Here is a 27,260-nt window from a genome sequence, read left to right as displayed (position 1 = left end):
GGAACCCACATATTTTAAGACGTATACAAAGAATTTGTAAAGCAAGAGAAGAAATCCTTATAAACATACTTTGTGGGAATTGATGATGTGCAAAGGGCATAACAGTGAACAATGAATACGATCAACAATACGCAGTAGAGATTCTTCATACGCTGTTTTGTCGCCGCAGGAAAATGTACCGCTTAGATGATAGGACAATCAGCCCGTCAATCAACATTATGTTGCTTGCTATTGGTCGGACGCTTATCCTCTTACTTTGCTGGGCGTTTCAGTCAACAGAGGAACAAGTCGAAACGCAGGGGACAAGGCGAGCTGTAGAGAAAATGGCCGACAGATTCTCTAGGTTCAACGAGGAGCGTGATTTCCAGGTAAATATGATCAAAAACAAAACGTATTCGAAATATAACGGCTGCTCTGCATTGTACAGGACGTGCTTTAGCTATTTTTATTGTTTTGCTTGCTGCGCGAGGCTTACGGTGTTTCTATTGTTGTGACACTGGCGCTCCAGTACGTCCCAGTTTAGCATTGACAAGCTCGAGACCAGTAATGTGTCTGTATCGCTTTACAGCTGACCTCATTCATTTTTTAAACATTTCCAGCGAAACAGCACATGGCCATTATAGTTTGAGGAGTATTGTTATTTCACCCATTCTGCTTTTAGTTGTTTGTTAATTTGACGCTTTCAAGATGACCGCAGTTGTGCCCAGGGCCTGGCAGTGAGAGATTAAAGCCCGTCAGAGAGATGAGCAAGGATCTTTACTGCTGACCGCGCCACCTGAACCCAATACATTCGAGTCGATTTGAATGTTAAATGATGGTTTGTACTCTCGAAGCTGTATTACTGAAGGCTAGATCTTTATTCTACATGTTGCAGTTTATCAACTTTGCTAGTACGTTCGCTGTGTTATTAGCAGTCTTGCCTGTGCTCGCAGTCTGGCAGTATGTGAATAATGCACGCTTTGTTTGATTTGTTTTTGTCTCAAACTGTCTCTCTTGTCAAGCACAATGCCATGTCTGTGGTCTGTTTTGCATACCGAATTTGCACGTTATGCCAGCAGACTATTTTCCTTTCAGCTTCAGATGCAGATTGTAAATGGCTCTCTTTGCTAAAGTTTGATGACTGTTTGCAGAAAATCGACACTTGGACACAATGTGATCGAGACATCCATTGTTTATTGCATTGTGTTGTTTTTAGGTCTGGCATCTTGGTCATGGGTGTGTTTGTATGGCCTGAACAAAAAAATGTTTGTTTACAATGCTGAAGCATGTCATGTCATCTGAAATCAAGATTTAACAGAACTGTTTTTCAGATTAAACTAGAGATGCAGGATAAATTATCGGACACATCGGTATCGGATGATAAATTGTCATTTTTCATGTTATCGGTATCGGACGATAATAAAATTTCGGCCGATATATTATAAATACTTTCCTCAGGTTAAAGTTCTTCATCTTAAATTAAAATAAAGTACAGTACTATTTTTCTGGTGTGATCATTCACTTACTGCTTTAAGCAAAGCATTGTTGACGTAGGTACAGTATATAGATATTTATGAACTTATAAATTATAGGAACAAAAGCATACTTTTTGTAGCTGACTGCTGTCTGAATGATTTCTGTCTGGAGACCTCCTACATTTCTTTACATCTACATTTATGCATTTGGCAGATGCTTTTATCCAAAGCGACTTACATTTCATTGTCCTATACATTTATACTTGGGTATCTGAAATCCCATGGGATCGAACCCACAACCATGCATTGTTAACACGATGCTCTTACCACTGAGCGACAGGAAACCTCTTAGACGTGGCTATTAAGAGATTTTTTTCTGGATTGCTCTTGAAGAACCTCTATTATTACTTTATTAAATAAAAAATATACCAGAAAAGTTTGAAGGTTAGAGAATTGTCAACTAATGTATGGGCTTGGTACATGATTTTCAGGGGAAAAAGAGAACTAATGATGTTTTCAAATAAAAGCAGTTGTCCACTTTTGCCTGGAAAATTCTTAGGGAATTTTATAATAATATTTAGATACTGTATATCGGTTATCAGCTTTCAATGTCAAATAATTATTTGGTATCGTTATCAGCCAAAATTTACATATCGGTGCATCCCTAGATTAAACCATTGTCTGGGTGGGAATTTTCTGTCGCCTATCTTGAAAACTCAATGTAGAGTCATTCTTAAAATATGGCAGCCAGCTTGCCTTCAAAATTGCTTGAGTTAATTTGTTATGAAGGGCTCATCTTGTTGTAATCTTTCATGGTCCTTTGTTGAAAGGTGTCTGTTGCCCAAGATACTGGGTTAGCCTTGCCGTGGTGTTTATTTCTTGTAAACTACTATTTTATTAGAGATTCCATGATCAATGTGAAGCCTTTGGTTTACAATGGATCCAGCAGCTATGAGTTTTGCTCTGGTATTATCATGTCAAGAGCTAGTGTCAGTATTAACCCAAATTTGTCCTTTAGTTTTTTAAAGGAACATCTCTGTGAAAAATGTAATGTTCAGAGTGTGTCTGTAATGGAAATATGCAGTGTTATTATAGGTAGGGAATAATTTTAACAGTATTTTGCCAGTGCCAGGGTGTCTGTGCAATATTAGTGGGTGGTTTTGAAACAGTAATAGTTTTACAAGTAACTAAGGTAATATGTTTTCATTGCACTGTCATGGCCTTATGATGCTATTAATATTTTGCTGCCACCATTATCCATTTTGGAAAATTTCTACAGTTAAGTCATCGTTGAGCTGTAAGTGAATAATTTGTCTCCCATAAAAGCAATATTCTCTTTAACACTGAACTTTTTCTTTTTAGGTAAGCCACTGCTTTAGATTGAAGTGCTTTGTCCGTTTACCTGAATGGATCTTTAAACAACAATGCTTACTGTGTCTAGAATTCTTTCCTTTTGTTGGGGAGATCTGTTTCGTTTGCTTATTGCCTCACCTTTTTTATTCTCCAGGCATGTCTCTATAGATTTATACTTTTTATGTTTTATGACATACAACCTGTGGTGCAGGCTTGACTTTAGTGATGAGCTTTTCCATTTTTGGCTGCAGTGGTGGATTAAAAAATGTGTGATCTGGGTTGTTATTTTGAGACACCATTTATCTCCCACACTTCCTATATGACTTCTCTGCACCATTTGTAATTCCACTGTTTTTCCATGCCTAATATTACGGTATAGAATCGCATGAGATTGGAGATATGTAATATCATGTCAATCAGTTCTACATTGTACTCTGACTCTTGCTCAAGAAGAGATGTTATACAGAGACCAGGGTCTTTTATTGGAGACCAACCAAAAATGGCATCATATTTTTTTAACTGTGGTAGCTCTTTGCTTTGAGAGTGTCTCACTCCATGTTTGGCTGTTTCTCTAGCTAAAGCACCGAGCTTTGTGTAGCATCACAGAGATGAGTCGCAGAACTAGATGTCAGGGGACAGCTTACATCTTAATGAATCATACTAGACAGACTGCACTGCAATGTTTTGCTTGGTTGCTCAACAAAAGGTGTTCCTACAGACTATCAGTGTTCTCCTTTCTTTGCTGCAGTTAAGGCAGTCTGTCTTGGTTCAAAAGTTTAAAACCAAAGCCAAAATAGTCAAAGGATATAGGTAAAGCTAAGAATTGCATCTCCATTATTAAATAGACTTGAATAATTATATTCCAATAAGGTTTAAGGCAATTGTTTTATCTTTTAACTATATCATTTCAGCCAACTGGTCATTTTTGGCAAACATCAGAACATTAAACCCATTTTCCAAGACACTCCTAGTAGTACATAGTAGTGTTATATTTCCTACTTTTAGTTTATATAGTCAGTTAAATCATTTCAAACTGTCTCTGCACTTGTCAGGGATAAGTCTGCCCTACCAGCAAACTGGATAGGAGTATGCAGGCAGAGCATAATTCTATTTTCCAGGGAGGACTCCCTCGGGATACCCTGAGGGAGGTGACATCGTCTATCTTTTCAGTCTTTATGGAATTGCTTCTCCCCATTAGGTGTAGATCAACTCTTTCAGCCTAGTATTTGCATCACATCTTCCTTTTTCTGTCCCAGAAAATATGCCAAGTGGGGACTAAAACTGCCCTATTTGGATGGGACTAGTTTTCTCTGAGGGGGTTGGGAACATGTGTTATGCAGGTGTTTCATTCATGCAGTTGACTTTTCAATGCTTGTTATGAGTTGCAACACATTGTCTGTGTGGGACAAAACGCCTCTTTTTCTTCCAAGCTGGTTGAGTGATAAGACTCCTGCCAAATGAATACTGAAATTCTTTGTTCACTTTACCATCATCAGTGTAATTTCTTCTTCTGTGAGGCTTCTCATAATGAGTCAAACAGTGGTGATCAGCTGTTTGTTTCCTTGGGTGTTGAGCTTTCTGGGGGGTCTGCTGATCTTCTGGGTTTTATGTGTGATGAGAGTGCAGAGTGTTAACTCTCAGAACAGGTGCTGTTTTATGCCTGACAGCTTTAAGCAGTGCTTGGGGTCAATGACCAGTTGCATAAAGCACCTTAAGTATAATTTTCCCTTAAGTATACATTACGTTTTACTTAAGCTATTCTCCTATTGTCTTTGATAAAGGGAATTATTACTAGTATTAGTAGTTATTACTACTTTAAGGCCCGGTTTCACAGACAGGGCATAGTTTAAGGCCGGACTAACCCTTAGTTAAATTAGGATATTTAAGAAATGCCCTAGTAAAAAATCTTCGATCATTTTGCCGACATCTTCTGAGATTTACAGACTGCTTGCAGGGGTCTTTAAAGAAAGACACAACGGACAAAAAATAAAAACCCATATTATCCCCTGTAAACAAACATTTAAAATAGCCTGAAAACATGTAATGCTGGGCAACTTGATGAAAAGCTCTTTATTGCACAACTTCTCTATTAATGATAAGCGCCACACAATATGACATGTTTTTAGGGAAATGACAGATATAAGCGCACACTTGGATTTGTCCATGCTACAAACTGCAATCGTTAGTTTCATTTCAAACCTGTCTAGTTAAGATGTGAAGCATTATCAGAACAATGTAACACAATCATGAAAGACAATAATAAGAACTGTTTTTTTGCTAGGCTGTATTTACTTTCCTTGATCGTGATAATTGGTGTGAGATAATTTGAGCAGATTGAGATCTTGTAAATGCGTGTCTCATGCGTACGACTTGGCAACACTCTACTTTAATCCCAGTACTTCTGTGACCATTTAACACAGAGAAAATGATAGTGTGCGGTTTAAAAGACTGTGACGTCGTTTCATACCTAATTATGATAATCCTTTCTCTACTTCTGCGGCAGCACAGATTGAAGCGTTACGATTTTAGTCGGAGGTGTAAATTAATAGACACGCTAAAATCGTAGTGTTTCATGAGATTGTGTGGTTGTTTGAATCGAGATCTTCTTTAAAGATTAACCGTGCAGCACTAATAGTTGGAAAGAGATATTCCTTCCTAGACTGCCTGACCTATCTTTAATAGAGAAAAGGATTAGTAGGTGATTGAAAATACCCCCTCCTCCCTTTCAAGGTGACCTTGTTTTATCCTCTGAATTACTGTCGGGATTTGAGGCAGATGAATGGTCTAGTTACTTTGGAGTTTACTTTGTGCTTAAAGCTGCAATGCATCTATTTCTGAGTTTATCTCCACTTCAAAATAAATGTATGAATGCATCTATTCGTGCTTCATTTCAGTTGTGGTTTAATCTGTCATTCTCTTTCCTGTCTCTCCTCAGGGTGGAAATCACTTTGACCAGTATGAGGAAGGTCAACTGGAGTTGGAACAGGCCTCTTTGGACAAGCCCATAGAATCGGTAAGACAGCATACCTTCCCTTTGTAGTATTGAACCGCTTCCTGTGTGTAAGAGTGGATGATTGGTCTATACAGGGACAGCCACACCTCTTCTGTGGTCAGCAACTCCCCTTCTTGTAGCCAAATTCAAATCATCTCCCTTTCTAAATAATTCAGAACTTCCTGTCTGGAGGGTAATGTCCCTCTGAACTCACTGTAGTCCTCTTCCCTGTTCTCCACCCCAGCCTTCTATGAACACAGCTGGTGTCATCACCTGTGTGACTTTATACTGTAGACACAGGTGAAGGAGATCTATTGGATTGTACCAATCACTGTGGTCAACCCGTAGCTTTTCAATCTTGATCACAGATATGAGATATGTGTGTTTGTGTTGTTGTGGGTATAGATGAACATATATTGATGCTAGTTGGTATTCCAGACTGCAGCATTTGTTTTCAATGTGGAGTGGATGGCACACTGTAGAAAAGGTCAAAACAGACAAATATGTTTGAAAACTTTGATTCTGATCTATTACAATTGATTGCTCAATGTATTGCCTTAACCAACATTGTCTCAAGGTGCAGACCCACTTGGTTACAGAAAGTGGTTGTTCATGTGTACATCAGAAGGCCACTGTTGTTGAATTGGGAGGGGCTCCATCCAGCTACTGTGTAGGAGGGTGCCAAGGACCCTCACGATAGCAACAGTATATTCAGACCACAGTACAGTGCTCGTTCTTTCTGCAAATAGAGCTCTCAAAGCAAATCGGAGCAAAAAAAATGATGTGCATTAGTTTGACCCTTAGACCAACAACAATTTGTTATCTATTATATAATGCATATTGCTCACAAATAATTATTTCCCTGAATAATATTTGTGAAATACAGTAAATAATCTTTACTGATAACTTTAGAAGTCTAAGTGGGCATTTCTTGGTGAGAATAGACTGCATTCCTTACCAGACGTTTTGCCGCAATGGAAATGTCTGGCTACAAGACTAGATTCGCGCCAGCACTGAGACCTCAACTCGATTTAAAAGGACTGCCGGCTAAACACTCAACTATCCAGTGGTTCAATTAAAGCATTACATCAATACAGTAATTCATCAGATTTGACTGACTCGCAGGCAGACCGTTAATGCACACGCACACTACTAAATTCAATTCCTTATGTGGTGTTTCTTTCTTGTACGATTTAGGCTAGACTGACCTGATTTAGATATAAGCTACTGGGTGTGTCATCCACCCCACACAATGGTGAGCTACAATGTGTGTAGGTAGTGTGTGTGAGTTATGATTGAGGATAAAGTGGCACACAGAAAGAGAGAGAAAGAGAAAGAGAGAGAGAGAGAGAGAGAGAGTGTAATTTTGTGTAAGCACACCAGTACTCCGTGTCGTGTGTGTGTGTGTGTGTGTGTGAGACTGTGTTTTTTATTTTTTGTGTTAGTGTTTGTGTAGGACAGTTAATTTCAGATATCTTCAGTATTGTACGCAACTTGGGGTGTTCGACATTTCTCTCCTGCAGCGAATTGGCCCCAATTAGCTAAACAGCTCTGACCCGGTTTGTATCTGCACGCTCTGCTCTCCTCCTTCTGTCTCTTTAGGGGCTCCTTGTAACGCTTTCTTACCCTCTCTGTCTTTCACCTCCTCTTTCTCTATCTGTATTTCTCTCACTCTCTCTCTCTCTCTTTCATTATTCTGTCTTTCTTCTTCCAACACAGTGATTCGGTGTACAGTACCCTCTGTCATTATGTGCTGGCATGGTGCTTGTGCAACTGGGACTGCATTTTTTTGCTGACAAGGCATGTAGATAATATCGCAGGTAGCTCTCGCCTCTGTCCCTGTCTTGTTCAACTGGTTCGCTTGCATGCCTAATACCTCTCCTCCTCTACGTCTTGTCCTCTTGGCCCCAGTCAATCTACAGACCATTATAAAGATAAAATTGTAATACATTGAAATGTAATCGGATTGAAGTGGGTGAAGTAAATCTTTTTAAATTGTTTACATTGACGCAATCCAGTTTCTAAAACCAGACTGCTTTTTATATCACCAGGTTATTGTTACTCTTTGTCAATATTAGTGTCGTACTGGAATTGGTGAATATGGTCCTATAGTTTCTTTGTGTTTTAATTTAAAGCTAAAGTGTGTCGTTTATTTGTCAAAAGTGTAACCAAGCAGAAATATTGACTCTGTTCATACAAGTTTCTTCAAAACTAATCCCATCTGTCATTGGTCCTGTCCCAAGTTCTCACTTCAGACTCCTCAAGCAACATTTTTTAGATTTTTTTGTAATGCCAACAGAGCCAACCTACTATTGGCTTGTAAATAAAATATCAAGCTGCAACAGGAGGCAATACTTTTTACATTTAAAAACTTACACACTCTAGCTTTAACAAAAGCCTTGAAAGTATGTGTTCCAAGACATCACCGTCTACATATCGTGTTTAGAACATAAAACGTATTTATCAAGATTTTCCAGGTCTCATCATTTGCAGCTTGTCAGATCTATTATATTAGATAGTGTGGAACACCCACCGTCTTGGAGCACGGGTGAGAAGGACACGAGAGAGCGGGAAAGGTGGCCTGGCTGCATGCCTGAACCAAATGATTCCTGCTCCTGCACTATTGTCTATGTATGGAGAGGTGTAGAGAACAGAACTGCCACATACAGTGTTCATAAAGAGCATAAAAACACTATACACTGCAGCAACTGATGGCTATCACTGTCAATTTACTTACTATACTAGGTGCGTACTATATTGTGCATAATATGTTTTTAGAATAAGATAGAGGCATATTTGCTCTTTGCTTTCCTGTTTTTGACTCATAGTGTCAGGGCTATTTTTCACCAAACACCAATGGTGTATTTATATCATTGTGCTCGAAGCAGCTGGTCAGTGCGCACAGTGACAGCCATCACTGCATGTATGTGTGTTGGGTTGCAGCGCTGTGTTTGTCATGTTTTTGTTTCTCAAAAACATTGCCCCTCTTCTGCCAATCATTGTGTGTGATCTGTAGGCCGCTAGAGGTCTGTGGTACTTAAATCAGGATCTTTTGTTTTCATTAATGCTTTAATCTACCCATTCCCTTGCCTCTTTTGCTCTAGCCACATCTTTGTCTGTTTGCATGTTACGAGAGTAGCATTAATTTCTCTCTCACCCACAGTCCCAGTCATTTTAAAAAAACTCTCAACTTCCTTTTACCCGGTTCCCCAACCCAAGAAGATGTGCACTGGGCAGTGATTAGGAGTCAAAAGAAACATATTGCAAATGTTCACTTAGTTCTCTCTGTGCTTCTCTTTGACCACTGAAGGAATCCCAGAATTCTTTCATTATAAATGTCACCGGTGCAACTATTTGCCACCTAGTAGGTCAGAAGTTGACACAGCCATTCTTTAAAATATTACTTTAACAGCTTTGCTTTGCTTTTGCATGCATACACATCCTGCGGACCTCACTGAAACGTGCCTCAATGAAAATGAAACCCAGGAATGTTCTGAGAGAAAAGGTCAAGGTTCATCATTTTAAAACAACCCTGCCCTGTAGACACAGATCATGCTGTTGAGCTGAGTGTTTGATCATATGCCTAGATATTGTGTTCACTGTTTGTAGTTTTTTTTTTTGTTAATACGGAAAGTTGTGTCAGCCCTTAAATTAAGCAAAATCGCACTTAAAGAATGTACCCATCCTCCCATTTGGTCCTGAGCTGCTTCAGCGTCTGACGGTAAGGAAAGCAGTGTGTTCGATTTTTCACTGTGCCACTTTCATTTCCGCTCTTTTATTCCATCACCACACTGATACAACACCATCTGTCCATGTGGCCAATTGAAAACACTCACCTCTCAAATACATCACAGTTCCAAGAAACTTAACACAGTCACCTCTGCCACACTTCCCTGCTCTTATTTACTCTAGCTTTTGTTGTCCATCTCCCTCTCAGTTTCAGGCGACTGACCTTTCAGCGTCCAACTGTAGAGCATGGTGGTCATATGAAGGTCAGTCCGGTAGGAACATTGTCACTTTAAATAATCTCATTCTCGGCCAGCACTGACAGGCTCATATAGATCTCCACTGTGTGCATCTCTTCCCTATGATTTGACATTTCCAGTGATCACTAAATACTGTTCTGTGTGGTTACCGTTTACTGCTTACTATTTTCTTGGATTGCTTACATGATAGGACAAATTAAACTCTAGATTCGACAGATCAGTTACAAGTTAATAAAGGTTTGCATGCACATCTTTAATTCGAGAGTTCAAGACAATTTGGAATTTAAGTGTCTTTATTTTGTAGGCAAAATTCAGTCTCAATTGTAATGAGCACTTGCAATAAAGCTTACAAAACATTGACAACCACACTGGAATCACGAACCGCACATGCTGCCCTGCACATCTCTCTTCCTCTTAATTTTAATCCCACCCTCCTTTCCCTTAATGCTATAACTCCTCCCTCTTTTCACTTTTTGTTGTGGGAGTGTACTTGTTTGGACAAAATAACTTGTTTATTTTGTTCGTTTTTATCATAGATATGAATGAACTGCCAGTTAGTGGTTATGTAGATGTGTGAATTTACTGTGGTAATGTAGTGGATCAGAGACCTTGTGACCAGTAGAAAGCTGTAGAGATTGGCCAGTTTCTTCAGTTTTTTGACGTTTGACTGTTCTTTTGACAGCCCAGGGTTTAAAAAAAGCCAGGTTCGTATGGACATGTTTTCACTCCACTTGCACTGCTGTTGGATTCTTCGGCGTTTTGCTCTTCATCTGTCTGTTTCATTTTAGCGCATCCACCCGTTGGTCAACACAAAACCTGCCTGCTTTCCGCGTCTGCCCGACACGCCATTCACAAAACAGGGTGAATGTTTCCTGTCCACGTTCAGCTGATTCTGATTGGCACATATGAGGAATTCGACTAAAAGACTGCTCTCTTTATAGAGTTCAATTTACCTGAACTAATGGTCTCTTAAGGAGGACTTCAGAGTTACAATGTAAAGTGCTGCACTCAGCAAGAAGAGGTAATGTGAGGTCAGCTCAAAATGCTATTTAGATGCTTCACCAGCCCTCCAAAGGATGACATGCTGTGTTGTTAGCAGAGGGATGCTGCAGAGTCACTGCATTGCAGGGCATTTGGGCTGGGCTTACTGCAGACGCATCTGCACTGCTGATAGACTGAAGATACTGGGACTTAGAGTCTTCTGATCCTGCAATCTGTATCTGTAAACAGCCAGCTGATTGTGCTGTCACATCTTTTAATAAATTCCACCATCGCCATCTTTTGATGTTGCTATGGCGATTGTATCTGATCTGTTATGTACATGGCAGTCTCATGCTAAAATTGGCCTTGAAATGCTCTCTGTGGTATCCTCTGCTACATATTAACAAAGAAAAAGAAATAAACGAATAGGCTAAGAGTCTTACAGTTTTTTCCATGCCTATGATTTGAATAGAACAGCACACACAGAAGCGTTGGGGTCTCTAGAGGCCCGGGGGGATATTACAAGATGAACATTAGTGAAGCTACCCATGCACTAGCCATCTGGATAAAAAAAATCCTTATTCTGTCCAGACACGCATACAGAGGTATAAACTAACGCAGATCTTCCCGTCCAATTAGGGAGAAGTTAACTCTCCCATATTTATTTCTCACACTTTTTATTTTAATACAGAAAGATTTCTCAAATCAGGCTTATCTTATTTTAACCCAACTCTCAAGCAAGTGAGCAAACCTGATGTCTTGTATATCAAATAAATGGAAAAATGCAATGAAAACCTGTAGCAATTATTTTCGCAAAGGGAGAAAGGAAAAAGCTATTTAGGCTCGGGCAAAAAAAAAACAATCCTATTGGTTTACATATCATAACACTGATGTCATTGTTGAGGGCGGTCAGTTCAGAATTCATGATCTAAATTGGCCAAATGGTTGAAAGGCTTTGCAAAGAAACGGCAGAACTCATGGAAAGCGGGTGTGTCTTGTGGGGATGGCACCTCCCTCCCTACCCATAATGCTCTAGTTCTTGCTCCGCTCCTTACCTCATACCACTCATGCTCTGCCTGCTCATCTTAACTTCACCCTATGTAGATTGTGACATCTGTTAGATGACCATCACTACTTTCTGCTCTGCATCAGTTCTAACAACCATCCTCCGCTCTTTGCTGCATTCTCCTCCCTGTATATGCTTCCTACTATACAGACACAACTAACAACCGTCGTCTCTAACATTGTGTGTACACCGAACGGGACCGACGCGACACAACCAAAGACATCATAAATGCATTAGATCCCATTATGATTTGTACTTATTAGAATAGGCAGGTTGTCATGTCGCGTCGCGTCGCGCCTGTCGCCTCCGGTGTAGACACGGTGTAAGTGGTTAAATAAAAGCTGCATGCTGGTTAATCGTTTTGGTTTTCACCATTTTTTCTCATAATTGCCTTTTATTTGTTGTGTGTGTGTTGGATAAACATAAAAAAAATTCATCCTATTTTTTGGTATAATTATAGGTGTTTTTGCATCTCATTTATTTATTTTTAATATAAGTATCAGATCGTTGTGTTGGATAAAAAAAAAATTCATCCATATTTTTTGGTATAATTATAGGTGTTTTTGCATCTCATTTATTTTATTTTTAATATAAGTATCAGATCGGTCTAAAGCACGCACGCACGCACACATGCAAACACATGTAGATGGGCCTCTCAATGGTAACCTGAGGCCTCCCCTCTCTCTCCATTTGTCTCTACATAATTGTATCGATCTACCTCTCTCACTGTCTCGCCCCTCGACCTCTTCTCTCGTTTCGGCTACATACTGTATGTTTTGTGGTGGCTCTGTTGTCATGGTGATGAACTCACAAAAAGCTTGTGAAAGTTTTTGGTTTTATGTGTATGCCAGCTCAATGTCTGTGCTGTTCTTTACCTCTTATTTACTCTCAGTTGTTTGTGTATTAATCTTTCTCCCCGAAGCGGCTTATATATGTATTTACCTGTCACAATACATATATAACCGTACATTTCTCCCTCCCTTTTCTGAGACTGAAAGTGAATTAGTTGACTCTGAGGTTGGTAGCATTCACATATGTTCTCACAGCGGTTACCTCCACTTTAACCTGTTCTTTTGAGGAATGCCCGTTTAAACCATAGATTAAATTTTGCGTACTATAGATTGAGTTTCCCCCATTGTCAAGGCACTACATAATTAATTTCCCCAAACTGTAGGGGCCTCAAGTGCCTTATTACAGACCCAAGTGAATTTATTTTCCTCTTCTTGTTCTATCCATCCTATCTCTTCCTTTTCCACCCTGTCCCCTCAAACAAGGAGTTTAAGGTGTATCAGATGATCTTAACATTGATGACAGTGAAGAGGTTTTGACAGTTATTTGGCTGCCATGCGTGCTTGTGATTGTTTGTGTGTGTGTTTTTGTATGTATAAAGCTCTTCTTATTATTGGAATATTGTGGTATTTCTTTCCTCTCTTCCTCATATCAGGATAACATTGGGCACCGGCTTCTTGAGAAACATGGCTGGAAGTTGGGTCAAGGCCTGGGGAAATCCATGCAGGGTAAGCAAGCACCTTTCTGCCTAAAGCTCAAACTCTCCAACTCTCTCTCTATGTCTCTCTTTATCTTGAATTCCACCCAACAGCATCAAAGCCCTGTGGTTTGATCAGTTGTAAAAACGTTTTCTTTGTGATCTCTCTGTACACTCATTTGTACTTGCATAAGCTGTATGTCTGTGAGGAATGGGTTTGGAGTGTAGTGATGATGACGTTGGCCTACAGTGAATTGGGGAGGACAGGATGAGATGGTTGGTAGAAGGGTGTGAAGTGACATTAGACAGATGAAAGATGCACAAACTCTATATGAGGCATTTTTATTATCTAGGGTAGATGTTAGGTATTTTGAGTTTTTGTTGTAGAACACATAAAACACTTTTAAAACTTAAATAAGTATGACATGTGTACACAAAATGGTGCATCACCAAAAACCAAGATGTCTCTAAAAGTCCATGTTAATAGCTATTGTATAGTGTACCGCAGGGATGACGTATTTTTGGTTGCAAACCTTGGAAGCGTGGTTGGTATTTTAGCACTTCCGGGTTCAATTGCCCCAAAGTCTGTGGGTTTTTAATGGGTTTTTGTTAAATTGCCTAAAATAAGATCTGTGGTTAACAAAACCTAAAAGTAGTTTCATGTTGAAATATGTGATGTAAAACACACAAGTTATAACCAGCTCATCCTTAGGGTGGAACATTAGATATCATCACACATAAAATTCTCACAAATAATGCAACACGGGCACAAATCTCTAAAATCGTTTATGGCGAGTAATTACTTAACAGGCACACCATTTCTAATAAAGTTTACAAGATTTGTTGAAGGCTTGGTGGTTGGGGAGGGATGGTGACATTGATATCGATTGTCTATGGTGTAATCTGTTTATGGCCTCATGGACTTTTGTATTGAGGCTTCAAAAGTAACAAATGTTGTGTTCATTTGTAAATATGATCTTGTAATACAAAACTCATAAATATTATAAACATTTGTTAATCACAGACCTTATTTCTTAAACCTATTTCTTCCAAAATTTGAAAAATCCATAGCCTTTTGGTCAATGGAACCAATGTCATCCCTGCGGCACTCTATTATATGCATCAATAATAGCCAAAATCTAGATCAGGACCTAATTTGAGCATAACCAGTTGGACAGTAGGGGTGCAAAATATTTATTCGATCAATCAGTTTAGCAAATGTGGACTGTTAAAACTCACAAAAATATAGCATACAACTTTCTCCTTTACTTTCTGCCCCGCAATTGTGGTTGCCAAACAACAGATTTTCTTTGATTCAGCCATGTTGTCTTAAGTGGTTTGAGAGAGCATAAAAAGAGTACCAGAACATGGATTGTAGTCATTCGTCTTTACAGAAGGTAATTTTGTCTCTGCTTGCACAAACAGGAGTAGATATGTACAGATCATTAGAGAGGGCACTTGGCACAGGGTACATTTTCTTGGTATACTCCACTTTGAAGTCTTGCAATATTTGAGTTGGATCGGTAAGTAGAGGGGCGCATTTGATATGTTGAATGTTCATATACAAGAAAATATTCCGGGGGCCATCAAAGTTTTTTCAAGATGATAATACATGGTCCAGCATGGATGTGTAGTGCATTTATGGCTCACAATGAGGAATGCTTAAATGCATGCATAGCCATTTATTGCAACATAATGTAAGTTGTTAAACAGAATATTTGCTGTTCACCTTTCCTTGTCCTATACTTCTCACAAAATAGAGGTTATGATAAGACGTTTTGTTTGCACAGAAAACACCCTCATGTTTCAGTAAATTATTCTGCCCACATCGAATCAGTACGAGCTGTTCTAACCCCAACTGCCTTTCTACAATACTGGCTTGTTAAAATAACCTTCACAACTCCTTCAATTGGATTTTTTTGGGAAATTGGTCTGGCCAAAATCAATGAGATGAATATGTATGAGTTTATCGGCTCTCTCTGGACCAAGATAAACGATTACGATTTGTGAGTTGACTTTTACAAGGTTATTTTGACCATCAGTGAATTATGTGTGCCTCTCCCTAGAGACTGCTTTTATTGCTAACATTTTGAACATCCGCTCACACCCACATGGGCCTACTTTGAGGACCACGGCCCCACAGCTATTAAGATAGCTCTGTTTTAATAATTGCTGAAGTCAGCATCATGCAAGTCCCAGATCTTAAGTGGGAAATGAACTATATCTATTTTCATTGCTCCCAATATCCGCTTCTCTCACTATCCAATATCAACCATAGTTCCAATGATAGCACAAATGATTCCATTGTTTTTGCTTCACATTAGTACTGTTAATAAATGAGGACGCTTAAAAAACGTCCACCATAATACACTTGCACTCATTGGTTGTCTAAGCATAATAATGCATTAACATTGTATCCAATGCACAATGTTATGTTGCCAGAAACATAAATGGCTGTTAAAAAACTGTCAATCTATTTCTCAACCATAGTGAGTTTCTTGAATCACGGCAGAAAGCTTAACCGCAGTTTCCCTTTTGGGCTTTGCCTTAGCGACAGACACCCAATTGGCTGCTTTCTTGGAACTGGAAGTGCAGAATATTCATAGGAAGTAGAAGTAGCCAGAGGTTTTCATCCCAGCCGAGTCAAGTGTGTGATAGATTAGGAATGTTTCCAGTGCACTCCAGGGCACCCTTATGTCTTCATACACAAACACTGACTCAGAAAGTGTTTCCTTTCATGGTTGTCGTCATCCTGTCATGATAATGTTGTTGTTAAAACACAGAGCAGACTGTTGGAGTATGAAGTTTGTTTGCACCATGAGAAAGATTCCAGATCAGAAAAAAATCAAAGCTCACTGCAAGCTTAGAAAAGAAGATTAGTTACACCTGGCCGGAGACAAATGAGGGCAGGGCAAAAAGAGAGAGCTTGTGAAAATCGCTTTGGAGAATTAGGCACCATCTTTAAAGAAAGTGACCTGTGTGCGTGTTTGTATCGGAAGAGTCTTTTTGTTTATCAAACAGAGAAGAAAATGGCTGCATACACACACAAAACCCGCCTGTTCACCCATTCTGGTGCTCATGCCATGGTTTTAAACTTCATTCTTTTTCTTTTCTCTCTATCTTTTGGACAGAGCCTTGGTACTGAGTGTGAATTTACTGAAATGTCTCCCCGATTGAGTTTCCATTGTATTGACTCTGTTTTTTACTCTTCTTTCTTTTTGTACTGTTGTTTTTTTAGGTAAGGTTTGTAGGACCTACCCCATTGTGTGTATGTGCGTATGTTTGAGAAAGTGTGTGTGTGGATGTTTCTTCAAATAATACAAAATAACTCTTCCCCCTTTTACATGATAGCCTAATGGCTTCTCTTAGTTCCTATCTATATGCTTACAATCACTAAACGCTCTCTGCTCAAAATACCAGGGCTACGATATGAAACACAAAATGGAATCAAACTTATCAATGTAGAATTAACCGCCAAACGTCCATTTTTATTTCTTAATTGTGTTCGGAATTATCGTTGGAATAGTATTTGTATATTATTTCATATGTTTGGCTGCGATGGGGGTGTTTTGATTGGCTGAGAACATGAGATGGGGCCTTCCGATTGGCTGTGAACATGATTCTGCCTCTTTTCCATGATTCCTCTGAATGGCTTGCAGAATGAGCCTTAATCCCCCCGCCCATTCTCCCCCTCCTTCCGCCTGTGATCGGTCTATCTGCCTGCGTCCACTTTTGTGAAATGAATGTACACGTGTGTTGGGAGTGAAAATTGTACATGTTGTGAGTGTGTGTATGTGTGTCACCAAATCAAGGGGTGGGGGCTCAGGTGTTTTAGCTTGCAGGTAGAAGTCTTCCCACCATCCTGCCTGCATCCCACTTCTCTTATAAGCATACAGATAAAAGCATCACCTGACTTGACCCATCTCCTTCCCCCTCTCCTGCAAAGCATGCTGGCTGTGGAGACCCAGTCTTGTGATCCTGAGTTTTAAGCAACACAAGAGACCGTTTGAATTTGAAGATTAATGAATAGATAAAATAGATATTGTCTTGTAAATAAGCTAGAGGGAAGCCAGACTTCTGGCCAGAATCAGAATTATGTGTTGCTAAAAGCTCACTCACAACGTATGCTTCTCATAGCTCGTACAGCTGCGTGAAGAAGTATGCATACAGTGGCCTTTCTCTCTAAACCACATTCACACGGACACATGCATCCTTATGGGGAATGTAGCAAGGGTGAAACAGGAAGGAGGGTGCTCAGTTTTTGGATTCTGTGATGGTTGGTATATAAATGTTGAAAGACAATCAACCAAGAGAGGGGAAACGAGAGGGTGGACCATGAGAGGAGGTAAGCAGGGAGATTTGATTAGAAAACCCTGTTTCATACAGAAGGCGTCCTTGCTTTGTTTCGGAGGAACCTGAAAACTTCAAACTATTGTACCATTTCCATCTTAAATTGGCCGTAAAGAGGAGAGCGGGAATGATGGTGAGAGGGTAGCACTGTAATCACCCAAGCCCAATGGTAGGGGGTACACCGAAGCCCCTGCCCCTAAACCCAACCCCTAACCCTTTACCCCTTATCCCTGAACGCTCTCTTTGTGCCTCAATCTTCCTGCTTAACCAATTGGTGTTTCTTTTTTGCAGCATTATGATCCTGGCCATGTTGTGCTGATGGTAAACTTAGTGGTAAATGTTATTTTTACCCCTGATTGAATTGGTTATTTGATTTCTTTGATTTATGCTTTAATTTTTTTTGATTTTTATTTTATTTTACTTCCCCCATTTTTTTGTTTTGATATGACTCTCATCATCAGAGCACCAGTGTTTAATAGGCTTAAATTGTCTCTACCTCTCTTTGTATTAGTCTTCATTCTGCTGCCCGTCTCTTCTAGAACACTCTCATTCTGTTTGTTTTCAGTTTTTTTAGGGTGACGTTTAGATTCACTTCCCCTTTTTTGTTGCATTGCACTTTTTCGTCCAGTCTTATGTTCTTTCACTGGAATGTGTAATGTTAGCCTTGACCTTACGTTGTTCCCAAAGACTTTGATTGTTGGGAATGGAAAGAATTGAAAAGTTGGGCCTGATTTTTGGGATTCCCCCATCTCCTTATCAAAATCTACCCACTTTTAAACCCAGATTTGATGAAGCAAATTATGGCACAGTGTTTACACCATAATCCTATTAATGAATAAATATTTTACATTAATCCAGTGAGTTGTTTCATTATGCAAATGTTTTACATGTTGTTTAAAACATGCCCTTTGGTGCACCCTAATGGTACAATGAATCCTGCAGAGCATTTTCCTATAAGGTATGATGGGGGCTGGAATCCCATCAGGCCCTTATTGTTACGTACATGTTCCTGATCACTTCATTACAGGACAATTATACCACTGGGCTGAAGCTCAAGGTTTCCAAATCATGTGTCTCCATCTGCGCAAGGGCTAGGAATTAATCTATGCTGACTTCAACATTCTTAAAATGTATTCTTCTTACTCAATATCTTAATTTAATCCTTTATATTGAAAAGCATTAAACTACTGGTAGTTCACTTTTTGTAAACCTTTGTGTTGGTTCATACTTTATCAGCAACAGAGCTAGACAACATTGATCCTGGAGGACCATAAAAAAAAACACTTGAAAAATATTGTCAGATATGCGAGTAGCCCTGCTGTAAATGCAGCTGTAAATAAACAGACCATATGTGCATCCGAAATCACGCACTTATGCTCTCTTCCTATGGCAATTTGTTGTATAAAAGTGTTATTAGAGTGTTTACTAGGGCTGGGTATCGATTCTGATGGTTCAATTCCGATTCACAAGCTCTCGATTCGATTCTCAATTCGAGTCAGTGATTATAGATTTAATACAAATTCTATAGATCAGTAAACATCAGATTACCATTGTGAACTAAAAACATGTATTTTACACTTTAATTTGGGTACACTTGGTTATTGAAACGGAACAGTCACATACCTTGATCAAACAGGGTCAGGTTATTTTACATTTAAGATATAGCAAACACATTTTTCACAGAATTAGCTGTAAAGAGAGGCTACAATCACATGAACCGCTTCCTTTTATGTGAAGGTGATGTTAAATTTGACGACGACACCCGCATCCCCCATGTTAATCAAGCAATGAATGAATGAATGATACGGCTCCCGTTGTATCATCCACCCGTTGTAAAAAAGTGTAGTAACATTCATTTTTATGAATGTTCAGTGCTTGCGGAAATATAAAATAAAAAAGGTTCACAGCTTTTTCGAGTCATTATTGAATCGACTGACTTTTAAAAAACAGTTAATCTTTTTTTTTGCCCAGCCCTAGAGTTTACATCTAAAATTCTCAAAAAAGAAGTGCACTGAGTGCCCGGATGATGTACTTTTTCAATCGAAAATATGAAGTGTGGAACTCTGGACACTTCAAGCACTCAACGGTGGCAGTTTTGCTTACATAGCGAAAGGGAGGCGGTACCATCAGACGATACTCAAGCAAAGTTCTCGTGCAGAGTGATTACGCAAGAATCTGATGATGACTAAAGTCATTCTGGGCAAAAAAATATGATTATTACAATAATTATACAATATATAAATAGATTTTTAATGACACCCACTGTTTGCTGTGACAAACCTATATGTCCAGTTAGTATAAAACTATTTAGTATTCGATTTGGGACGATACCACATTTCTGAAATTCATACACTAGACGGTTAAGTGCATATTGCATAGTTGAAGTGCATAGCATGTCATTTGGGACACAACTTGTGTGTTAATTCCTAGCCCTTTGTGGCCTTGGTGAAGCTGTTGTAGAATGTAGATATTTATATAAAAATACAATGGTTGCTCTCGCTATTTAGTCCGACATCAGCCCAAGGGTATGAACTGACCCTGCCTTTTCAAAACATTGAATGACCCCCTTAATATTGACAAAAAAAGAGGAAGGCTGGCAGAAAAAAACTGAAATCCAAACACTTGATTGGAGTCTGATTGACTGTGACCATGCAGCTCAAAATTAGAATGACTTCTGTACTTGTGCCTTTTCTTCTTTATTTGAGACCCCCCACCCTTTCCTGTCTATGTGTTTGTATGTTTGCCACCCCCCACCCCATCCCCACACTCTCCCAGGTAAGTACATCCTTCCCCAGCCCTGCACTGTCACCATGGCAACCTCTGGCCTTTGACGTCACTCTGCTGCTGTAGCTCAGTGCTTGTGTCCTTATTCTCTCTGTTCTCTTATCTTTGTCTCCCTCTACCTTTCTGTCTCTCTGCTTCGTTTGGCTGGTTATGAGTGGATTAAGCAATAATGTGTCAATCTTCAATGTAGTTTTGATCGTCCTTTTTTTCTTTTGTTTCATTCTGATTTGTGTTCTTTTTTTCTGATGTTACTTTTCCTCTGATCTAGGTCTTTTCACAGCTTGTGTATCTAAAAGAATAGCACTATACCATATAATATTTCAGGATGTCATGCTAGACCTGGTCGTACATCAGGGTGGGCCTGCAGGGGAAATCGAAATCAGTCAATTGAACAGCTTAGAGAAAGTTTTAACTTATATAATGGATCTTCAGAGGAGATTGTAATATGAATGTCAAACCATGGATCAGTGACGCAGTGCTGTGAAAAGATGATGTTAAATACAGATGTCCCATCCCTCTTTTATAAGCACTCCTTCTGGCAACCCAAATTCTTCCTCTTGGTTAAGAACATGAGCTGGACAGAACATATTGCATACTGCACAGAGATAGAGAAGAATATGTGTTTAAAAAAACCAGGACAGAGAGATAATAGAAAGTAAGAAAATTACGCGGTCACTTTAGGGACAAATTCGACAAAATCATCAACCTCGCCTTTCCTTGTTTGTCTTTTAATGGAAGATTGTATACTTTTCAGTGTATACCGTTGAAGTGCAATTCATTGTTCACAATTGTTCATGAAATTGGCGGCAAACTAATGTTAAACAAGATTAAACCATTAGACTTAATTACCTTATTTATTTACTATCTTAAGTTATCATATAGCAGCACCTGGATTCGATTAGAGGGGAGCTGCACATAAAGCTGTGAGAATGGCTAGAGTTTGGTTCACTGTAGCTTTCTGGTCTCTTGCACTTGAAGGCAGTCTCTCTAACCCAGCACTCTGTGCTCTTAAGCAGGCTGTCCCGCCCAGAGTTTTCTCTAATATCCGAGCATGAGTCTAACCTCTATCCTATCTCTCTCTCTGCCTCTCCCCCAACCTCATAGGACGAATTGACCCTGTGCCCATCATCCTCAAATATGACGTCATGGGAATGGGGCGTATGGAGATGGAGGTGAGAAGAGATTTGTTTGTCATTTTGTACTTGCTAATGAATGTGAATATATTAGTTGTATGGCTCTCTTACCTGTGTGAAAATCTTTACAGTTGGACTATGCAGAAGATGCCACAGAAAAGCGGCGTGTGTTGGAAGTGGAAAAAGAAGACTCAGATGAACTACGTCAAAAATACAAGGTGAAATTCTGTAAAAGGAACAAGGCTATCACTGCTTTCTTAAATTCACTGCTCAAAATTAAGGGAACTGTAAATCATACTGTATTCGTTCGCAATGAACAAAATTCCAAGATCACTGAAGATAATTGTAACCTGCAGTGCTTACACAGTGTAACATAAGGTTTACTAAGGGTATGCCGTTTAGAATAATGTAGGTGTCGTCAGTGCTTTAACCTTGACAATGTGTCCTACATGTTCAGTAGTAATTACATTCACATTTCCCTTTCATCGGTTTTTGTTCAATGTGGTGGTCTGTTTTTTGCAGGATTTTGCAGAAAAGGAGAAAGCCATAGCTAAAGCTTTGGAGGATCTGAGGGCAAACTTCTACTGTGAATTGTGTGATAAGCAATATACAAAGCACCAGGAGTTTGATAATCACATCAACTCCTATGACCACGCACACAAACAGGTAAGTTTATGTGCATATGCATGGCTTTAGATTAAAAATCTAATTTCTTCACATTCCAAACAGTTTCCTTGTGAAATAGCATCTCATTTCACCTTTTGTAAATTATTGTTTTTCTCCCTTTAATCCTACAGAGACTGAAGGAGCTTAGCAGGAGAGAGTTTGCAAGGAATGTGTCTTCTCGATCCAAAAAAGATGTCAAAAAACGAGAGAAAGATGTTTCGTCGTCTTCATGAACTGGCGGAACAGAGAAAGCAGCAAGACTGGTGAGTGAGGTTCTACATTTGCTTTCAAGAAAGTGTCTCAGTCATACTACAGGGTCATCACTATTCTAATAGGTTGTCCTATTTAAAACTGTTTTACAGTGTCTTTTGAAAATTAATTGTTAATGCCCACAATGTACGCTGTTACTTGTTTGTAGATATTAAATATTCTGTCCTGTTTTACAGCGTCCCTGGTAGTGGCCCCATGTTTAAACCCACAACTGTGGCAGTAGATGGAGAAAGGAGGAAGACTCAATGGATGGTGTGCCTATGACAATAGATTCCATCACTGATGTTTGTGAAGATAAAGTCTGTAGTGTTGTTAGTCAAGGCTCTCCTAGATCAGGTCCTACCATCAGTTTTGGCTTCACAAGCCTAGCTCTCTCCAACACCCTCTGGAGGCTCTCAGGGTCCCAAACTCAGTGTCTCCTTCTCTTTTGCAAAGAAAGCGCCAATCAAACTTGAGACTGCCGCAGCTTTCTTTGCAGACCATGGTGAGGAGGCAATGGAGGATGAAGGCCAGGAAGAGGGAGGAGAAAAGACTGGAGGTGAGGAAGAAGAAAAGACTGAATGTGAGGAAGGATGTGGGGGATCTAACTCTGATAGCCCACAAGGCGTGACAGGAGAAGGGGGTGGGGGTGAGGGTGTGGTTGAGGGTGGGTGTGAGGGTGAGGATGAGGATGAGCAGTCCCAACCAGATGATGGAGGATCCCTGCCTCCACTTTAAATAAGTTGAAGATGATAGATAGAAAAAGGAAGAAGGTTACACTGGAATGGAGCCACAGTATTATCATTATGTACCTCCTGTACATTGTCGGGTCAAGCCTCATTTTCAGTTTCTGCTTTTTATGAAAGCTTCAGAACAATGTGATAGCAAGGAGGAGCATGAAGTGGAGAGAAAAGATAAGGTGGCACCTATTGAAGATAAAGAGCAAAAACAGCTTAAAATCAGCACGGGTGAATCGGAAGAAGAAGCTAAGAATGAGCCCACACAAGAGCAAAATACAAATCCTTCTCCCACACCCACCAATGTAAAAACAGAAGAAACATGTAGTACCCCAGCAGAGAAAGATGACACAGTAGTTTTAGATGTCTCATCCCAAAAGATGATACCAAGCAAAAGATGTCTGAACTTTCAGGCACAGGTCCCGCATGCCAACCGGGCCTTTCTTTCCTGTGCTCAGTAAGGATGAAAGCACCACCCTGCAATGGCCGTCTGAACTGCTGGAGTTTACCAAGGCCCAGCCATCTCTCTCTTACAGTTGTAATCCTCTCTATTTTGACTTCAAACTGTCAAGAAATAAAGGAAACTGGGCAGGCAAAAAAAGCAACATAGCCAAGCCAGTAAGCAGTGATAAAGGAGAGGAATCGAAGCCTGAAAACACAGACAGTATTCCTGCAACTAGTGGAGAGACTTGTACAGCTATAGCAGTGGCAGGACCAAGTACTTATCAGAAAGAACAGCTACCCTCAAAAGATGTAGCGGCCAAAAGAGACAACAGTGAGCAGAAGTTAAAAAGTTGTGAAAATGTGACTGAAGTGTCAAAGAAAAAGAAAAAAAAGAAGAAACACAAGAAGTCAGGCAAACACTCCAAACGTAAAGAAAAGACAAGACTGCAGCAGAAGGGGGGTTGGAGAATGAGGCAACAGGAGATAAAACTAAAAAGAAAAAAAGCATAAAAGAAAGAAAAGCAAAATAAACCATGTGGTACTGAGGACAACGTGGAGGGAGGTGGTAGTAAGGAAAAGGAGAAAGAAAAGGGTTGACAAGGAGCCTTCAGCCCACTCATCAGGAATAACCACGTCCCAAGAAGGAGGAAAGAGAAAACGATCCCACCAGACATCACAGTTGTCTGGTGTTGAGGAAAGCGGTGGAGGAAAGCCCAGCACTGCAGAGGAACACAATGGTACTAAACGTCTTAAATCTGACACCAATGCTGCTTCTTGCTCTGCATCAGCCCAAAAGAGCTCAAGTGGAGGTCGACCTCGCAACAGTGACAGTGAGGAGGATGGTGGATCATCCTCTCAACGGTCCCGAGCACCCCACCATCGCTCCACACCGTCACGTGAGCAGCGCAGACACCGTAGTGATGACTCTGGGCGGTCAGGACGCTCTCGCAGTAGATCTTCTCATCAAGGAGACCGCGACCATAGACGTCACAGGGGTCAAAAGTCCCGCAGTCACTCCTACTCGAGCAGCTCTGAGCGTTCTTCAGCAGGGAGCAGTGCTTACAGCCGCCGCAGTCATAGCTACACAGACAGTTACAGCGACTACAGTGATGAAGAAGGTCACCACAGATCAAGAAGGCTTTCTTCTGACTCGGACTATGAGAAGCGGGATAGTGGCCGGTCTCACAGACGACACTACTCCTCCTCTTCCTCCGATGAGGACTCTCGTTCTCGCTCACATTCTCACAGCCGTAGGAAACATCATCGTCGGAGACACCAGCGGAGTAGCAGCCGCAGCTCTAGTCGCAGTAGCAGGAGCAGCAGCGCTCGCTCCTACAGACGCAGCAGCTACAGCCGCAGCCGAAGTTCTGCAAGTCGTTCATCTAGTTCCACTAAGAGCTCTCCACATCGACACGGTCACAGCCGGCGGTCTGACAGCTCCACAAGGAGGCGTGATTTCAACCGGTCACGTATTTTACAGATCCCAGTCTCCGAGATCATCTTCACGAGCCCAGCGCCGAAACATCAACTCTTCATCAGGGCAAGGAACTAGAGCTAGCAGTGGAGCCACGTCTAAAGAGGGAGGTGCTGCAGAACATAAAAATTCATTCACGGCTAGGCAATTACTAGAGAAAATCCAGTCTCAAAAAGGAGGGAAGGAATCTGGAACTGGCACCAAGCTGGGCCTCAAAATCAAGGACCCTCCACAAGGATACTTTGGGCCTAAGCTCCCCCCTGCACTTGGACACAAAAGTATGTTGCCACTTTTTGGCAAGCTCCAAGCGGGAAAGAAACCATCATTACTTTCTCTTACACGTCCAAGCGAGGGTGAAAAGTCTGACTCTGGGAAAAATTCTGATAGTAATGAAGTGATCCTGGTAGAAGCCATTCGTGAGTTCCCCCCCCCACCTCCTCCTCCACCCCAACCACCTGTCCAACAGCACCAACAACAAAAGCAGCATTTAGAGGAGGTCATACCAAATGCTGAGGAGAGCAGACATCCAAGCTCGGACCCTTTGAGCCTTCATGATTCTCAGCAACAGTATGAACATGATCCATCAATGATGATGACACAATATCAAAGTGAACAAGGGCAAGACCCTAGCAATCCTATGTTGGATAGGCATCTCATGGGTCCCGATATGGGTCCACAGCCTACTATGCAGGGGTACCCAGGTTACCCCGCACCCACAATAGAAGATGGCGAAATGGGAATCGAAGCGGAGGAAGATGGTCTTGCACCCTTAGAAAGTCAACCGATCACTTTTACCGCCAGAAGAAATGGAAAAATACGGCAAGCTGCAGCAAGCGGCACAACAGCACATCCAACAGCAGCTGCTAGCAAAGCAAGTGAAGAGTTTCCCCTCAGCTGCAGCTGCTGCTGTGGCCGCGGCTAACTTGGCAGCTAACCTTGCCCCTGCACCACCACCACCACCCACTGCACTGCAGCAAATACACATCCAGCAACCCGCAGTTTCTGCAGCCTCTGCTACCTCCATTACCACAGTCCAGCATGCTATCCTGCAGCACCACGCTGCTGCTACAGCCATGGGCCTCCATCCCCATAGCCATAACCCACATCATCACCATGCCCAACTAGCCAGGTACACCACATCCCTCAACATCATTTAACCCCTTTTTCCTTGTCACCACTTGGCCATTCCTTGGGCCATTCACTTGGTCACTCTTTAGCACACGCAGGCCTGATTCCAGCCCACCACACAGCCTTTCTTTCAGGCCAACCTATACATATTATACCCGCCTCTGCGCTCCATCACCACACACCTCTAGCTCTACACCATTTCCCCCAAGCTGCCCTTTACCCAACCCTCTTTTCCCCTCGGCCAGGCTCCGCAGCAGCAGCCGCTGCCCTTCAGCTACACCCCTTCCTTCACCCCATCTTCTCAGGGCAAGACCTTCAACACCCTCCGAACCATGGTTCTTGAAAACCAGGCCCAGCAGTGTGAGGGACAAGAATTAAGCTACTGCTTGGCATGTTCTGGTTACCCACAGTCCTCTGTCCTGTACTCTGATATTTTAGGGGATCTTGGCAGGACAGTTTATGGGTTACTTTGAAATTGTAATTGGATGAAATCATGTGTCCTGAACAGGATATTGTTCGACAAGTGAGGTATATAACATCTTATATATTGCCTTCAAGGAGTAAGGAACTATTCACACACACAATGTTGATTTAAAGCCAAGACATGAGTTTTACTAGGGCAAAAAACACAGCGTCAATTTATGTTGTCTAACGTGTTCCTTATCCAGAGGCTCACTGACTGCAGCCATTATCAAGATCTTTGTTGAGGGCTGTACATGTGGATGGATATTTGAGGGTTCTTTGAGGACTTGTTTTTCTGTGTACAAAGCGTTGTAAAAGTTTATAAGTTAACTCATTGTATGAATATGCAAAGATACACTTGGTCCTCCTGGTTCTTAACCAGGCTTTGATGAAATGATGATTGGTCTGGTATAAAATTACCATAATATTTGGTCATTTTCAGCTCTTACCAGTTATCATAATGTTGTATCATACTCTTACCAAAGGGTATTATTACAGATTAACAAGACCATTAC

At 40.7% G+C, this 27,260-nt stretch overlaps 1 pseudogene; it reads left to right on the top strand.

Annotated features, from left to right (window-relative positions):
• Positions 1-287: 287 nt before the first annotated feature.
• LOC130426855 (G patch domain-containing protein 8-like) lies at positions 288-26,783 on the top strand (annotated as a pseudogene).
• Positions 26,784-27,260: the final 477 nt, after the last annotated feature.

The sequence above is a fragment of the Triplophysa dalaica genome, chromosome 7 (assembly GCF_015846415.1).
Source record: "Triplophysa dalaica isolate WHDGS20190420 chromosome 7, ASM1584641v1, whole genome shotgun sequence".
In the NCBI taxonomy this organism is placed as follows: Eukaryota; Metazoa; Chordata; class Actinopteri; order Cypriniformes; family Nemacheilidae; genus Triplophysa; species Triplophysa dalaica.
Note: the sequence above shows the minus strand (reverse complement) of the source record. Positions and strands in the feature narration are given on the sequence as shown.